Source organism: Artibeus jamaicensis, unplaced genomic scaffold (assembly GCF_021234435.1).
Source record: "Artibeus jamaicensis isolate MK-2021 breed Jamaican fruit bat unplaced genomic scaffold, CSHL_Jam_final contig_519, whole genome shotgun sequence".
Classification (NCBI taxonomy): Eukaryota; Metazoa; Chordata; class Mammalia; order Chiroptera; family Phyllostomidae; genus Artibeus; species Artibeus jamaicensis.
The window spans coordinates 41,295,320-41,309,565 of NW_026521871.1; the positions used below are offsets into that span (position 1 = coordinate 41,295,320).

Sequence of the window (14,246 nt, forward strand, 5' to 3'; positions counted from 1 at the left end):
AGCTTCCGGTTTCCTCGAAGACACAGTCGGTTCTCCAAACGAGGCAGCCGCCCCGGGTACACCGCGGAGGGATTCCCATTTCTTTGGCTTCGCCGGCACTAGGACCGTCTCCGCCCCAATCTCTGGCCCAAGCCCCGGAGGTTCGGGAAGGACTCGAGCCGCCTACCGGAGCAGCCTCTTTACCCAGCACCACGCGCGCGAGATTCGTGTCCACCGGCCTCCTCAGCACTCGCACCGGCCCGCGGCCGCATCGCACGACGCGGAGGGGGAATCCCGTCGAGGGGGTGTTGGGAAGAGCTGCACTCAGGCGGAAAAGGGACTGCCGCAGTCTCTAGATCGGAACCGAGGCCGCGCCAGAAGACCGGAAGTCAGGCCTGGGGGAGCTGGGAGGAGAGAGCCGGAGCTTGGGAGGGCGGGGTTGGGAGCGGGAGAAGGTGGGCGTGGCGTACTACGTGTCCCGTGAGTCTTCGCAGCAGGACGGGGCGGGACCGCGGCAACGCGGTGAGTTCGAGCGGGTGCTGGTAGAATTGGGTAAGAGCGTAATTTGACGACGCTGCGGTTAGTCTCTTGGCCTCTATTGGTGTAGTCTAGTGCGTCCTTTTCTTTTAGAATGAAGTTGAGGGTTCCGGAGAGCGTGTGCTACGTGTTGCTCCGCTCGGTGTCGCCTTTACTAGTTTACAGCGCGGTCCCCTCGCGGTTGCTGGGAAGAACTGGGAAACCGGTCACGGTGCAAGTGTGTAGATTAGGGGCGGACGTGGGGAGCCATATACCCCGCCCCCTCCTCTGTTTCCTGGAGGGTAATTCGAACCCTCGCGCGATCTTTGAAGAAAGTCCCATAGTTATTCCACACAGAACTCTTTAAAAAATGTGAAATTTATTAAATTTAGGGCACACCTTTGGAGTTTGGTGATAGTACCAGCTGCTCTGGAATTGTTACCACCATTGGTTTTTTCTAATGACATCCCTGAGCTGTGGAGTTCTGAGTAGTTGTCTTTTTATCGTATTTGGAAGTCGCAGCCAGACGGAGCCCTCGTGTTTTAAGGCTATTTCTGGTTAAAGGAGTAACCGAGAAAAAGGTAATTACAAGCAGTTTATACTCATGAACCACCAGCTGTCAACAATTACGCTCCTGGCCACGTCTTTGCGGAGTGCTTTCGCCAAATGAAGGCTTAAATATTGTTCTGTGGGCAGGTGTTTTTGCATCGCCTTTTAATTCGTCAGCCCAAGTGTCAAGTCATCAAAGGATTGATTCAGTCTAGGGTTTATTTTACATTATTTTTTATTGTTGCTAAGCCTCCCTTTTTGTTTTAGATTTAAATGAAAATTCGCAGTTCTTATGAACAAAGACCACTCCTTAAAGTTGGTATGTTTAAAGTATTTAAACATCTATATTAATATAATTATTTAGAAAGGTTGATTGGCTCGACTTCTCAGGCTGGGGCAGGGAAGAGAGCAGTGTTTTTAATATTGTGGGCAAGAATCAATCCTGTTTGTTTGCCTGGATAATGCGCTATACAAATTTAAAAACAAACCTAGTTCATTCCTGAGGTTAAACCATAGCCAGTCACGGTAGTGGGAAAAAATTAAAAGTGTACTACCAAGCCATGTGTTTTAGCTAGTAGAATATTGAAGAATGTTACCAAAATCAGTTGCACCCAAAGTCATCCAAAATAAAATAATTTGGTATCTGATTCATAGATACCGAAATACTCTTTATTTTGAAAATTTCATAATTAAGAATAATTCGAGACTTATAAAACAAATTCATTTTTTTCTTTGAGTAAAGGAGAAATTATTTAGCGCAGTATTTTTAAGTTTTTCTGATGAGTTTTCTCCTCCACATATTTCATATCCAGGTTAAGCTTTAGGGTAAAGAAACAGATTTAGTGACAGAGATAAAAAGCCGATTAAAAAATACTATCAAAAATGAAAAACCTGGTATCTGCCCATACCTTATCACGCACACATGCAAAAAGCACACACACAAAGAAGGTTGTGAACCACCTTGTGGTTTTTGTTAACACCGTGTACATCCAAATCTGTATCTTGAAGGAGCAGTCTTCAAACTGGGCAACACACGTCGCCAACCCTTAATAGTGGAAGGCACATGAAGGCTTCCCAAGGGACTATACAAAGAATAGTTTAAGGGTATTAAGTTTCAGGTTGTCAACGTGCATGTTTTCTTTGCTAAAATTGACCTGCCTTAGAGTATGTCTGTATCAGAAACCTTTCCCCTTTGGTAATGGCATCTCTTCCACTCTCTAATAAAGCAGTACTTTTAATCTAACCTCAATCTTCTTTAGAAAGTGAATGATTTTAATAACTGGGTAGTTCACTCGTTTGCCAGAATGGTAATTGCCAATGGCTTTTAATAATATTGCAGAAGAACTCAATTGAGTTGTCATCTGATCATTAAAAATCACTTTGATGACATACCCCCTGTGATTTTTGATACATTATATAGTAGTTTAAAAGCATGATTATTGGTATAACCAGAGAATTTCCTACTCCCAAATATTTAAAATGGAAGGATACCAAAAATAAGAATAGTATTAACCTGAACTCTTTTTTTTCTAGCAATAATATTCATTCTGGATACCTGACCTAAATGGTGATGGGAAGGGAGGAGGAAGACCCTGTCCATTTCGTTATGATATGCTTTTCTACAAAAGCTGGCTTTTAGTATTTCATAGTGGTCATAATTTGTGGTATGTGTGTTGTTTGATCAGTAGTGTTACAGTAACTCAATGATAACAATACTAAGGAAAATTTTCAGAATTTACGTTTTCAGAAGTTTAAAATATACTTTTATTTCAGGGAAACATGATAGGATGATCAATTAAAGATATTTTCAGGCATAAGATATATTGGGAATAAACCTATGTGGGGAAGTGAGATAAAAATATGAATTCAAGGAAAAAAGGAATTGATACTAAGTTCCTAACTAAAAGGAGAACTTTTTCATGTGCTGTTCAACTGGATGCATAATAGTAGATAATCAAATTTCTTTGGCATTTATATTCCATTTATAAAAGAGGTCTATACTATTGCATCTAGCAGTTAGCCCTGTCCTGGACATACAATCTGTGCTCCGTAATAACTTCTTGATTTGAAGTGATTTGTACTCAGTCATGATTGTTTGCAGTGTTACAGTTGTATGCACAGGAACTAAATGCAGTGATTTTCTTTTAGAAACATAGGTGAATAAAAAAATTAGTAGTCCTATAAAGCCTTTGATGTGAGGAATAGGGAGAAGAAATATGAGAACAGCTAACAGAGAACCCAGGCTGGGGTTGGTAGATTGTACAGAAAAAGAAAGAAGATCCAGTAGAGGGACTCTTATAGTTCTTATTAAATGAAGTGTGAGCAACCCTCCTCTGGGACTTGACAGTTATACACTTGCTATTTGAGACATGAATTCGTTACTTTATTCAATATTTAACAAATATTTATTTAGCACCTACCATATACCAAACATTGTTTTAGACAGTGAGATGAGACAGCTAAAACGTCTTTTTAATGAATAAGGAAGTAAAAGCTATTACAGAGAAATCAGTCACATAGTCAAAGACCTACATGAAATGTAACAATGTGACCAGAAATTCCCTCCTATTATTTTTTTGTGACAGTGTGTTTGTGTGCTGATGGAAAAAAGTAAACCTTTTTTTTTTTCCATTTAGAAACCTCAACATTTCAGAGGAAAGACATTTTATAAAACTACCAAATAAACAGTAACAAAAGGGTGACTTTAAACTTCAGTAAGATGTATAGAAAGGCATTAAGCTAGATTTTTCAAATAAAGCATGTAGCAAAGGAGAGGGAAAATTTCCAAACCTATTGCACAACTCATGATATAAAAATGAAATCATTGACTTTTAATAGTTACAAAGTTAAATACATAATTTACTGGTATAGACTGAAATGTAAATAGTCAATTGATTCTTAAAAATACAAGAACAAAGGCATATTTTATCTTTTAATTCACAGAGAGTATTTTATAAACATAAAATACTGACAATCTTTTTATGTTGATCTCTTTTGTCTTCAATAACCCCCTCCCTCTCATTGCATAGTGAATCTGTTCACCCGGTTTTATGGATTCTATCCCTTAACTATCTTTCCGTTTCTATTTCATAGTCACTATGGTGTCAGTTTATTATCTGTATTTTAATAGTTTCCTCTAATTAGTCCCCCCCACCTTTTTGTTGTTGTTTTTTGGCCTCCATCTCACCCTTTATAGGGATATGTAAATGGTCTTTTAAAAATGCAGATCTTACCATTACATTTCTCCTCAGAAGCTCCTGAAATGACTCCTTAGCAAGTTTCAAAAGACCGTTCTTAATCTAGCCCAGCTGACTTTTCCAGCAGCTCCTATGAACAGTGCTAACTTGGTCATTGAAATTGGTTATCTTTACTCATTTATAAAGTTTTCATTCAGTGTACTCTGATTATGATTTTATACTGTGTAACTCTTAGATTATCGTTGACTTTGTTTACATTTATGAAAAATTTCAGAGAAGTGAAGAACCCCAGAAAAATTCTCCAACATTTGTGTTAAGAACTGTGGCTCAAGCCCTGGCTGGTGTAGCTCGGTGGATTGAGTGCTGGCTGCAAACTAAAGGGTCGGCAGTTTGATTCCCAGTCAGGGCACATGCCTGTGTTGCAGGCCAGGTCCCCACTGGGGGGCCACATGGGAGGCAACCACAGACTGATGTTTCTCTCCCTCTCTTTCTCCCTCCCTTCCCCTCTCTTTAAAAATAAATAAATAAAATCTTTAAAAAAACAATTAAAAAAAGAATTGTGGCTGTACTTCACATTAGGACAAATGTGATGTCATTTGTCCTAAAATGACATCACATTTAGACTAGGATTCTATATCTCCAGAATATACTGAGTCATAATTTTTTTACATTATTTAGTCACAATTTTATTTTTGGAATATGTCATTATTTTGATACCTAGTTTTTCCTAGTACAAATCGAAGTTGCATATTCTCTTTTGCCTGAAATACAAAGCTTTTTCTCCAAAGATCATTTTAAACTAGCATGAAAATTTTCAGTTCTAAACCTTCATAGTGAATTGCATTGCTACCTGTATATCATGGGCAGAAATCTTAAGGGAAGTTCTTATTCCATCCTACCAATCCTTTTCCTAGAATAATCCAAATTTTGTATTTGAAGAGGGATTTTTTTATTATTTCCCTGATAAGACTATTTGACAAATTTACCTGAGATGAATTGACATGTTGCAAATACCTGTATTAGAGAAAAAAGAAGTTTAAAGATCAGAGATAAGGCAGAATTGTAAATATTTGGAAACATTTAACTGTACATTGAGAAAATCATTGATATATTGAGCATTTTGAGCATAGTAATGGAGGTGATCTCTCAAAACAAAATTTTACAAGTCAGATTAATCTTATTTTTTTACTTTTTATTTTTAATACCATTTAGATGAAAATGGAAATAAAGTGACCAGAGCTACATAAATTCTGTGTATTAACTTGGGAATTTAGTAGCAACAGAAATATTTAAATTATCAATAATATTTACATTCATGAAAAATTAATTATTTTTGACATTGAGTATTTCAGTCACTAAGTTTGAACATTTATTGTTTTGGTTAATAGTTTTTAAATGGTATGAAATATAGTATAAAAACTCTCATAGGATGGAAACATTTTTGTCTGTGCAGTGAGACAGAGGACAGCTGTGGTTTTGCAGATAGAGCAGACTGACTTTAAAAATATGCATGTGGGTGTCTTTGGTTTAGGGATAAAATAATGGCTTGGGTTAAAGAAAAGATCTAGGGAAAAGAAAAATATCTTTTGAAAGAAAGGTCTTTTAAAGAAAAGATCTTTTAAAAGATCTAGGGAAAAATTTGCTGTGTCTCAGTAGTAAGCAAATTGCCAGATTACTCCATAAGTCTTGTTTTCTAAAAATAAAGCAATAACAAAAATTTTTGAAATTTTATAAATGACTTTCATCTTTACAAAAATTGTGAGGCAGGTTTATTCACTTTTTTTTAAAGATGAGAAATACTGTAGAGCAATAAGGAATTGTCAACTATAAGCTGTAGCACATTATATAATGTGTTTATGAAATGTTCCTTGAGTGGAGTTAGAGAAAGTATACTTTTTGTCATCCACAACCTAGATTATGTCAGGCCCAAGTCTCCTTTTTGTTGAAAAAATAATAAAAATGTTAAATAATTGGTTTTAATATGAAATTTTAATCAAGAATAATTTTGAACCTTCTAATGATGTTTTAATAAAAATTGTTAGAAAAAATAGAGATAGTTGATTTTCATTTTATTGTTTTAGACACTATAGGATTAAAACCAAATACAGCAGTATGACATTAAATGTACACAGACTACTAAAAAAGATTGTTATTGAAAAAAATTAACTGTGCTGATTATATCTATGGAAAAGAGCAAAGGATGAAAAAATATTGATCATGAAAAAACTGAAGGAGGAAGTAGCCTGGTATTTTGACATGAGACAGAGCATGCTTTCAGGGAAAACGTGTTACTTAGAAGATAAAAATATACATAGGATAAAACAGCTTCAGTATATATGAAGCAAAATTAGCAGAACTAAAAGGCAAACCCACAATACTGGAAAATTTTAACATACTAGTAAAAAAATACTTTAAGGAAATAAGTGATTAGAGTTAAAATTACTGATTACACTCATTATAATGGCTATTATCAAAAGCAAAAACATCCTGGCCAGGTGGCTCATTTTGTTAGAACTTTGTCCTGTATACCAAAGGTTGCAAGTTTGATCAGGGCACATACTGCTCAGGGCACATACCTAGGTTGCAGGTTCAGTTCCTGGCCAGGGCATGTATGGGAGGCAAACTATTGATGTTTTTGCTCTCTTTTTCTCTCATTGTCACCTCTCCATTTCCATCTCCCCTCTCCCCCTCACCCCCTTTTCTCCCTTCTTTTTCTAAAATCAATGCACATACATGTGTCCTCAGGTGAGAATTAAACAATGGAAAATATCTTAAAATTAATATGGAATCTCAAGGAACCTTGAGTAGCTAGCTATAACAACCTTGAAAGAGAAGAACAAAGCTGGAATAGAGACTTTACATTTGCTGACTTCAAAACATATTACAAAGCTACAGAATCAAAACAGTTTTGTGCTGGCAAATAGAAATACATATAGATCAATGCAATAGAATAGAGAGTCCCAATGAACTCTCATATATGGTCAAATAATTTTCAACACAGATGCCAAGACCATTCAGTGGTGAAAGGGCAGTCTTTCAAACAAATAGTGTTGGGATAACTGAGTGTCTATTTGCAAAACAATGAAATTAGATCCTTACCTCACATGTGTATAGAAATTAGTCAAAATGAATCAAAGACCTAAATGTAACAGCTAAACCATAATTCTTTATCATTTAGAAAAATAGGAAGAAAGCTCCATGACATTGGATTTGGCAATGATATTTTAGATATGACACCAAAAGCACAGGCAACAAAAGAAAAATAGGTAGCCCTGGCTGGTATGGCACAGTGGATTGAGTGCTGGGCTGTGAACCGAAGGGTCTCTGGTTTGATTCCCACTCAGGGCACATGCCTGGGTTATGGGCCAAATCCCCAGTGGTGGAGAGGGGACACGTGAATGGCAACCAAACATTGACCTTTCTGTCCCTTTTCTCCCTCCCTTCCTCTCTAAAAATTAACAAAAATCTTTAAAAAAATAAAAATAGGTAATTCATGGTGTCTGAACCAATTACTAACAAAATAAAAAAAATCAACTAGTGATTCCAATATTGAAGAAATATTGTGGTCTTTGAATTTCATTAGAACTGAAATAATCGAGTAAATAGTATAATTTCAGTTTCAAGACTAACATTATGCCAATGATAGTGTAGACATTTAATAACAGGAATTGTTTACAATACATTTTTAAAAAGCAAATTGTCAAGTTCTGTTCAATATTATAGGATGTACCCAGCAGAGGGTACATGAGAGGCAACCACACACTGATGTTTCTCTCCCCTCCTCCCTTCTCTCTAAAAAACAAATCTTTAAAATAAAAAAGAAAATAGGACAGACTTCAGCAAAGATAGAGGCATAGGTAGACACACTTTGCTTCCTTGCACGCACAAGTATGAGAACTAGCCTCAAAACAAAATAAACCACAACTGCCAGAAAATTGAACTGTTTGGAAGTCCTACAACCAAGGATTTAAAGAAGAAATATTCATCCAGATGGGTAGGATGGGTGGAGATGGGAGCCAAGATAAAGATGACATAGTGTGGCAGTGGCTAGTACATTCACATGTGGCAGATGAAAACTGGGACGGGCACCTGGGGAGCAAGCCATCCCAGCCCTAGGCCAGACCCCACAGCCCAGGGTTCCAGTGCCAGGAAAATAAAGCCTCATTACTTTGGGCTATGAATACCAGTGAGGGTTGTGGTGGCAGAAGAAACTGCTGGTCTCTCAGGACAGTCTGTTTAAGGGACCTGCATGGCCCTAGAATATGTGCAAACCCACTCACTCTGGGATTCAGCACCAGGGTAGCAGCTGAGAAGGGCGCCAGTCACATTTGGGAAGCGACTGGAAATGGCATGAGAGCCAAGCAAGTGGCATCGATCTCTCCCCTACTCTTCCCCCCATATAGCACCACAAAGTGGGGAAGCAGATTGTCCTACCCTGGCAAATATGGAAGGCTCTGCCCCTTAAAATGTAACAGGTACCAAGACAGGGAGTTGAAGTAGCTCTACCTACAAACACAGGGAGATTGCCAGACTGAGGAGACAAAGAAGTAAGGCTCAAATGGAAGAACAGATCAAAGCTCTAGAGAAATACTGAAGTGAAGTGGAGATAGCCAACCTAACAAATGCAGAGTTCAAAATGCTCTTGATAAGGATGCTTAGGGACTCTGAATGCGGAAGGGAAGACATGAAGGCTACATTAAGTGAAATAAACCAAAAGTGAAGGGGAGGAAGCTGTGGTTCAAATTAATGATTTAGAACAAATGGAAGAGAGAAAGTCAACCAGTACAGAATGAAGAAACAATAATTCAAAAATAACAAGAAGAGAATAAGGGGACATGAGGACATCTCCACACATGCCAACACCCAAATCATAGAGATGCCAGAAGGAGAAGAGGAAGAACAACAAACTGCAAACTTATTTGCAAAAGTAAGGAAAGAAAACCTCTCTAATTTGGTGAAGGATATAGACATATGAGTCCAGGTAGCACAAAGTCCCAAACAAGTTGGACCCAAAGAGGGCAGCACCAAGATGCAACATAATTAAAATGCCAAAGGTTAAAGATAAAGACAGAATCTTAAAAGCAGCAAGGAAAAAGAGGAGAGTTATCTGCAAAGGAGTCCCCATAAGACTATCAGCTAATTTCTCAAAAGAAACTTTTCAGGCAAGAAGGGGCTGGCAAGAAGTATCCAAAGTGCTCAAAAGCAAGGACCTACATCCAAGATAACTCTATCCAGTGAAGCTATCATTGAGAATGGAAGGACAGATAAAGTGCTTCCCAGATAAGATCAAGTTAAAGGAGTTCATCATCAAGCCATTATTACATGAAATGTTAAAGCAACTTATTTATGAAAAAGATCAAAACTATGAACAGTAAAATAAAAGCAAACAAATATCAACAGCTGAATCTAAAAACAAAACAAACAACTGGAACAGGAACAGAATCATAGAAATGGAAGTCACGTGGAGGGCTATCAATGGGAAAGAGGAAGAGGGAGAATAGGGTACAGGGATTAAGAAGCATAATTGGTAGGTACAAAATAGAGGGATGTTAAGAGTAGTATAGGAAATAGAGAAGCCAAAGAATTTAAATACATGACCCATGGACATGAGCTAAGGGGGAGGGGATTTTAGGAGAGGAGGGGGTTAGGGGGTAGAGGGGAGCAAAGGGGGGGAAATTAGTGTAACTCTAATAGCATAATCAATAAAATATAGTTAAAAATAAAAAGGACAAGCTGGGTAATACCTTTAGTTTGTTTCTTTTCAGGGTAATAATTCCCACGACTCCTATTCTCAACGTGACATGTTCACTTTGCAAATTTAGATGTGGTATATTGAAGTGTGCTTTCAGTTTTACATTATGCAATTTAAAATTACTCCCATTTTCACATTTTTATTTGAAAATTCTTTAGTGAAAGGTTCCTTTTCTTAATATTTGTGAAGTGATTCTTGAAACAATAATTATGCAGTTACTCATTGGAACCCACAGTAAGAAATTCATCACTTTTTACTTATTAGAATTATGACAGTTTTAAAATGAGGACTATAAATGACAATTGATAAATCATTTTGAATAACAAGTTGAAATTCTCCAATTAGATTGCCTTGTTCTGTTTTTGCGTCTTGTGATTTAAAGGAAGTGGTCAACTTAATTAAAGACTGTTCTTCCACAACATTAGTGGAACTAAGTTTTATCTTTAAGCAAATTACCATGTGACTTCCACACCAATACAGCTTAGATAAAGGTCAATTGAGAATGAGCACATGTAGAGAGAAATAACTAAGCCAGTCTGAAATTAATACTCTCCTTGTTCAACCTACAGATATAATTCTAATCCATTTTCTAACAATATTACTTTTGGTAGACAGTGTGAAGAGCTTAGTTGTAATTGTCTTTGTTGGATATATTATTTTATTCTTACAAGTCTCAGTAAACTGAATAAACTGGATACCCACAGCCATTTAATATAGACTTAAAGCATATAGACTGAGTAGTAAGTTTTAAAGTTGGCAATTAACACAATTATGAGATTTCCAACTATTAATATTTCCCTTGAGAAATTTTAAAGCAGAGGAATATAGTTGCTACAACAGATATCAGCCTTCAAATATGCAAGTAAACTGTTTCTTTTCATTCTACTTTGCTGATTTTGGTAAATCATCAGTTATCTCCATTAAAACAAAAAAGGAAAATAAAATATTATGAAGCATCTCAGAGCTTTATTAAGCTACAAGTTATCCTTCAGTATCTGCATAAAACTACTCCCTGAATGATAAAGATAAATTATGATTTTGCACAGACAATAGGCTCTTAATAAATTTCTGTCGAATCATTAAGTATACTCTACAGTTGATATATAGGCACTGTTAATTAGGTAAATGAATGAGCAGTCAATGTTAAATTTACATTATAGAGAAGATTAATGATAAATGCATTTTAAGGTTTAGAAGCAAATTAAATAATTATTTGTTAAGTTGCACACTTGAGAAAAATCACAAAGGAAAGACAATAATTAGAGAGCTTTCATTTTGCACTGGTTTCTGCCTATTTTAATTCTTTTATGTCACTGCAAACATAACTCACTTTAAAGCAGTCTAGCAAAGAAGTTAAACATTCATTACATGTCTTTAGTGTACCAGGCACTAAAATGGGTTCTTTTTGTATTCTGTTTCATTTCATTGTTAAAACCATTCATGATTACTACCTTTAACATGTACATATGATAAAGTAGTACTCAATATTTAATTGGCTCATCTTTACTTAAAAATCTCATAGGAAATGAAACCAGAATTTAAGTCCAAAGCTACAGATATTCGACTGATACATCAATCCTCATTGCTGCATACTTTGAAGATCTACATTGGCTAGGTCAGTCTAACTCGGAAGTTAATATTACTTCAATTATTCCATAATATTATATATAGTCAGTGATTCTCTTTGGTAAGTTTTCTTTGGGAGCTAGAGACACAGTGATTAACAAGATGGATATTAACCTTTCCCTAAGTGGATTTTTCTTGTCTTGTAGCAGACTTCCTTAAATAAACTGTTATACAATGTGTTAAGTGGTATGTAGAGGGAGTAGAGACTGCTGGAGCACATAGTAGGGGCATTGACTCCCACTTAACTATTTTTCAGACATTACCTTTGCTATCTGAGAGTCTCAGGTGTGCCTTATGTGCTTCTGTAGTATTTTGTGTTTGTCTCATAATAGTACTTAACATTATTTGAAAGAGGGATCTTGTCTTTGCCTTAGCATTATGACTGGCTCATACCACACTACAAGAAATATTTCAAAACAAAGAACATAGAATCATGGTCTGAAATTGCAGCAAATAAGGGAGATAGCAGTTTTAGATAAGCGTTTACATGTCGACATGTGAAGGGGTGGAGATTTTCTTGTAATGGAGTAGAAAGGTTTGTCCTTTGAGAATGAGGAAGATGGTCTGAAATTTATAAAGGTTTCAAGTAATCACTGTAAGGATGCAAGAGGAAAGAAATATGAGGAGGGTGGGGTGGCTGCTTTTGGAAGACTATTTTTAAAACAAAAGGTGTTTAGTTTTACAAGTTCAAGTTGTAATGATGTAGAGAGGGTTGCTGTATTTGAAGTGCTAGGTTCTCCAGTTCTCAATGTAGTGACACTAAATGATGAGAGGACTTTCAGAACTGTTTGCAGTTGCAAGAGACTCCTTCAGAAGACGTTTGCAGTGGCTGAGTATTACTTATGAAAAGAAAGGAAAAGCTGCCAGCAGGATTTAAAAAAATATAACCCCCCCTCCCCTGCAAACTGAAATCCTGGTAGATACAAGAGCAGGACCCAGTCTGAACTCTGTATTGACACCAGTGAAAGTGAAAAGTTAATCTTTTAACAGGATAGAGAAGCATCCAGATCAGTAAACTGTGGGAAGGGTGTCAACCTCATGTTTCTCATGCCCATGGTACCAATTCAGTATTTGTCCAGCCCAGTCTCCTGTTGCAGTTACAAGTCCAATGATGGCTCTGATACAGAGATGGCTTCTGGTTTCTATAAGAACACCTGCCTTTCTTTTTAATCTCATGTTGTAAAAGGCAGAAAATATGTTGCAGGTTTATCTTTAAAAGACAATCTGGGAAAGTCCTTTTAAACATCGCTGCAACAATAAGAAAGCAGTGTCTGAGAAGCCGAGGGAGCAGGGGCTGGAGTCTAACTATTTCTACTGAGGAGTGGTGACTGATTTTGGAAAGACAAAAGTGGCTGTATTAGTTTGCCAATGCTGCCGTAACAAAGTAGTGCAGACTAAGTGGTTCAAACCGCAGAAATTTATTTTCTCATAGTTCCAGAGGCTAGAAGTCAAATCAAGGTGTCCTCAGGGTTGGTTCCCTCTGAGATCCTTGGTGTAGGGGTCTGTTCCAAGCCTCTCGCCTTGGCTTATAGACAGTCTTCCACCTGTGTCTTCACATCATCTTCCCTCTGTAGGCTTCTGTATCCAAATTTCCTCTTGTTAAGGACACCAGTGAGACTAGATTAAAACCCACCCTAATGACTTAATTTTAATGTAATATAATGTCATGTCATGTAATTACCTCTTTAAATACCCTATCTCCAAATACAGTTTAATTCTGAGTACTAGGGTTTAGGACTTCAACATGTAATTTTGGGGTATGGGGATACAATTTAGCTCCTAACAGTGACTTTTTTGTTTTTGACTTTTGCTTTCTGTTCGAAGGCAATTTCTAGAATCATTTTGAATTGGTTCTTCTTTTCTCCATTTCCACAAACTCTGAAGCTAGTACTGTATCTGGAGCTTGTTAAAAAGAGAAAAACAGTGTACATTAATATTTAAGATACTGAATATTTCATAGGAAGGCTGAATGCGGCTATAAAGTGTTCTTAAGTCTTTAAATCCTCTTCTAATGAATGAAATTAAGGGAATTTCCGAGGACAGAGATAAGACTAATTGTATGATAAACCCTATGTAGCTTTATCCTTCCGTACTGAGAAGTAATGGTTGAAGCATTTTTCAAAGGTGAATGGCTATACTAGTTTTCCCTGATAATTGTAAATCTGTAATAACTCAGTCACATAACCTTGTCACTGGAGTATTTGTTAATCATTCTGAGTTAAGGTTTTGCCAAGGTTCTAATCACTCAAACCTTTACTACTGAAAAATTAATCAGGACAGACTAAGCTTTCTAATGTAAATACCGTGAAGGAGAAAGTAATTCCTAAATATACAAAGAGGTAACTTGACCGTCTGTGTTGGATCCTGTGTTAGCTCCCTCTGTGTTAATATTTGATAAGGTGTTTAATTTATATGAGACCTGTAAAGCAGAACCGAAGCTCCTCTTTGGGACAGCTCTAATGTTTAAGATAAGGGCTCCTGTATGAATGTACCAAAGTATTACCATACAGTAGCTACTACATTCTATTAAAATGATACACTATCCGAAAAATAAAATGTGTAAGTCATTAGGGTGGCACAAAACAAAGGTTAATGCTTCATGGAGTACATTTCGTAGAGGGTTTGCC

The 14,246-nt window shown here is 36.8% G+C and overlaps 1 protein-coding gene across 1 annotated transcript in view; it reads left to right on the forward strand.

Annotated features, from left to right (window-relative positions):
• Positions 1-429: 429 nt before the first annotated feature.
• The window catches only part of ZCWPW2 (zinc finger CW-type and PWWP domain containing 2), a 102,141-nt gene continuing 88,324 nt past the window's right edge, over positions 430-14,246 (forward strand). Inside the window, exon 1 of the mRNA XM_053669033.1 lies at positions 430-501. The gene's annotated coding sequence lies outside the window, so the exon portion shown is untranslated. The remainder of the gene's footprint in view (positions 502-14,246) is intronic.